The 4,365-nt window shown below is 50.2% G+C and overlaps 1 long non-coding RNA gene across 1 annotated transcript in view; it reads right to left on the minus strand.

The window, feature by feature from the left end:
* LOC109305819 overlaps positions 1–4,365 on the minus strand; it is an 18,593-nt gene that overhangs the window by 5,316 nt on the left and 8,912 nt on the right. The window lies entirely within an intron of this gene.

The following is a 4,365-nucleotide window of genomic DNA, read 5'->3' on the forward strand; positions in this document are numbered from 1 at the left end:
CTAGTTTGTAACAGGCCACTAGATCCCCCCTCAGCCTTCTCTTGTGGAGGCTGAACAGGTTCAGGTCCCATAGCCTCTCCTCGTAGGGCCTGCCCTGCTACCCCCTGATCATGCTGGCGGCCCTCCTCTGGACCCTCTTGATGCTGTCCACATCCCTCCTGAAGTGTGGTGGACACAGTACTCCAGCTGCGGCCTGACCAGTGCCGCGTAGAGGGGGAGTATCACCTCCTTGGACCTGCTTGAGATGCATCTGTGGATTAATTTAGATTGGGAACTGTTTAACAGTTTAACATTTTAATCCAGGGAATATCTGCATTGGTTCAGAGTAGGGCTGTGCGAAGCTTCGGTCACTGATTTGATTCAGTGGAGATTTGGCCTGATTCGGTGGCCAAATCTCTGAATCTGAATTGAATCAGGAGACCTTTTAATCTCTCTGAAACAATTTGGAGGGTTCTGAGAGAGATTTGATGATTCGGACATAGACACAGCTTTAAATGTTTTTTCTACATACCTCTTGGTACCAGGGGGCTCATGAATGCTGAGATAATGGGGTGGATGGAGTGTCCCACCAGAGTGCAGGGGGGTCCCCAGCACGCTCAGCAGCGGACCTGGAAGTGGAGCAAAAGCACTTCTGGTCCACTTCCTGGTCCACTGTGGAGCATGCATGGGACCCTCATCCCACCCCTGGCTTGGTGACTGATGCCTCCTGGGTCTGGGGGGGCACATGGAGTCCCCCTGCAAGTGATCACTGAGCCAAGAGGGTGCGGGGGTGGGGAGTGTCCCCTGTGCGCTCAGCAGTGGACCTGGAAGTGGACCAGAAGATCTTCTGGGTCCACACCTGAGCATGCGGGGGATCCCCCCATGTTCCTATGGGATGCTCCATCTGCCCCACCATCGCAGCATTCATAAGCCATGCCTGGTACCTTGAGATATGTAGAAAAAACATTTAAAGCTGTTTCTATGGCTGAATCACTGATTCTCCAAATCAGCATCGAATCTTCAGATTTGGATTTGGCCGAATTGAATTGGGACAATGATCAACGAATTGAATCACTGTCCCCCAATTTGGGCTGAATCCAAATCCAAATCCAAATCTAATATGGCCTATTTTGCACACTCTTAGTTCAGAGCACAAACCCAAGGCTGGGAAAGCCCAACTATTTGCCCCAGTCCCAGGACTGTGCTCTTCCTATCCTCTCCCATCTCTGACTGGGCTATTTTACCTCCTGACACCCCTCCCCCACCCACAGACTCTAGGCTTCCTGATCTTGCCAGCCCTCTTCCAGACCCTTCCCCTCAAATATTGCACTTGGATGCCTCATGCGCTAGCAGCAAAAAGAAGATCCCACCCAAGACTTGCTCTTCAGGCACTCTCCTGGAAAACAGAGCATGTGGGCGTGAATCCCGTCAGAATGAGTAAACCTGCAATACAGATACCCCACTTCCTGGACATGTGCTTTTACCATTAGCCTATTGGGCCAAAGGTGGGTAGTACCGTGACGTACTTGAGAGTGTTGCTTTATATGCTGAGTTCAATGCTGCCATCAGTCAGGATATTCTGATGCTGAAAGCATCTCCCCTTTGTATGTGGACATGACAGAAGTGCCTCTCTTGTAGTTCTGAGTTAGGCTAGGAAGTTCTGAGGAGGAGCAGGCGGTCAACCTTCCTCCTGTGTCAATCAGCAAGCTGTAAGCCCCTGCCTGCTATGTAACCTGATACGCTGGGTCACTAAGGGAGCATCTATGTCTCCCTATTCACTGTATAGGAATCCTTCACACCTAGCCCTGTTTATTTGGACCATTCTCCTGAGTTACAGCACTGGAGTGGAAGTGCCTTGGAGACAGAGCTCAGTTAGGCTCTGGCCCTGATACAGAAGACAAACAAAGGTTTGTGAAGAAAGGTTATTCCTCCCCTTGTCTTTTTAAGCAGGGTACCTGAGGCATAAAGAAATGAAGTGACATGCCTAAGGTTACACAGGAAGTCTATGGCAGAGCTGAGAAGGGAATTGAGATTTTGACTTTTAGTACCTTAACCACAGGATCTTCTTCTCACCCCTAAGCAAAGCAAACAGCAGCAATCAAGTAACCACCATGAACAGCAGCCCTAAACTCAACTATGCTACCCTATCATACTACATTTTCTCTACAAATAGGGCCTGATTCTCCATTTACATTTGAGTAAATCAGGAATAATCCACTCAGGCTTGACATGACACGTAGTAAAGAAATTGACTCTGACCTTCTTGTCTAAAAGGAAAGGGGTTGAAGACTTCTGAAACCATTTCAGCTCTACATTGTAAACATTGTCTACCAAGGAAGAGAAGGGTGTTTTGGAGCTGAATCCTGCAAACTATTGAGTGTCTCTAGAGATGGCAAGGTAAAACAGTTATGCTTCACTCTGGTGTGTCTGTGACAGACTAACTGGTAGTGATTTGGCCCAGGGGCTTTGAAAGGGTACAAAATCATTGCAGGGCTTGGGATTCCCTTTCCTTACCAATCAGGCCCCAGAGACTCACCCTCCATGTCCCCTGATTGGCCCCTCGGGTAAGCTGGAGGGGGATAAAAGGGGCAGCGCAGCTGACTCAGAGGAGACCTGCGAGGGACGACGAGGAAGGAGTTTCAAAGAGCTGGCAAGAGCTGGGCCAGCAGGGCAGGAGCAGTTGCCCCAGAAGAGCCTAAAGGAGCAGGACCCACAGGCAGTGCAGCATGGCCAGCAGGAGAAGCTCCCTATTGGACTCCAGGATCCCTAGCAAGAGACTGCAGCCAGCAGGAGAGGTTCCTTGCCTGGCTCCAGCAGAAAGCTGTGCAGTGAGCCGAAAGGCTCCCAGCTCCCTTTCTAGTTTCTCCAGCAAGAGTCAGGGCAGCTTGATGTGATGCAGGGGCTTCCAGAAGGTTAAAAGCCACAGCAGCCTGGAGCAGGCCCAGCAGTGGGGGCTGTGTGGTAGAGTTGCTACCTACCGTGTGCAAGAGCTGAGGTCAAGTTCTGGCTGGGTCAAGTAGGGGTGAGTGAAGTGACAGGGGAGAAATTCTTGTTGGAGTGGAGGGGTCATTGTGTTTTCCCCCTCCAGGTACCTATGCCCTATATGTCTTGTTATTTGGTGTTTTGTATTTTGTGTGTTTTATATTTTGTTGATCAGTATTGTTTATTGTGTTGTTTGCATTTTATATTTTGTTAAACCTGTCTTTTGTTAACTAGATGAATATGTCTATGAATGTTAATGCCTAACCTTTATTGAATCCCGTCCCCTCAGGGTATTGTAGTGTTCCCTATACTCCCAGGTTTATATATGTTATGTTCCCACCATTTCTTTCTTTAAAAGGTGTATGGTTAAGTCCCCATTTGTGATTTGGCTCTGCTTGATAGAGAAGGAGGGTCCCTCCACCTCCCACAGTGCTTGTGCACCTGCTCTGAGCCCTTCAATTGGAGAGGGGCTACATCTTGGAATACCACTCGGGTTACATGTCTGTGTTTGCCTACACCAGACAGGCACATCCAGACAAGCATGCATGTACGGTATGTGGCACCACAGACCTGTCTATGGCACCACACACTGCACGTACCACACTGCAGGTGTTCCCCATGCTGCTAATTTTCATTGCAAGAGGGGGGAGGGACTTATGATACCAAGAGATCCTGGTGTCAAAAAAACCTGTGCCTAAGAAAAGTGGAGTAGCGCAAGTAGAGGCAGTCCGTGCTGCCCAAAACGGGAGTCTAGCTGGCCAGAGCTATGCTGCAGGTGTTGGCCAGGCTCCCTGCTGCTGGATCACTGCAGCTGTAACCCCTTGAGTCTCCCCAGACCCCAGGTAAGGCTGCTGGGGCCAGCCCAGGTGCTGTCCCCAGCCTCCACTATCCCACTCAGGGCAATGCGCCAGAGCGCATGTGCACAGACATTCCATGGAGACAAGCAGCAGCACATATTGTGCCACTGCTGTTTGTCCCTGGAGAAATAGAGCTAGGACTTGCGTCCAAAATCAAAGATAACAAAAAGTCCTTTTCCAAATATATGGGGAGGATGAAGAAAGCACCAGGAAATGTGGGGCCCGTGCAAGATCCTCTGGGCAATCTGGTGGTTGCACCAGAGGAGAAAGCAGACCTCTTTAACCAATTCTTCACCTCTGTTTTCTTGGGCAGGGACCAGGACTTCCCCACTGTGATGCAAGACGGACTCGAGGGGAACACCTGCAGACCTCAACTTGGGGAGGACTGGGTTAGAGAGCTTCTGGAGGGGCTGGATGTGTTCAAATCAGCGGGTCCAGATGCTCTCCACCCCAGGGTGTTAAGGAAGCTACCAGGGTTATTGCAGGACCCTTGGCACAGATTTACGAGCGCTTGTGGTGCTCGGACCAGGTGCCGGATGATTGGAAG

Source organism: Crocodylus porosus, unplaced genomic scaffold, assembly GCF_001723895.1.
Source record: "Crocodylus porosus isolate Cpor-Errol unplaced genomic scaffold, CroPor_comp1, whole genome shotgun sequence".
Taxonomy (NCBI): Eukaryota; Metazoa; Chordata; order Crocodylia; family Crocodylidae; genus Crocodylus; species Crocodylus porosus.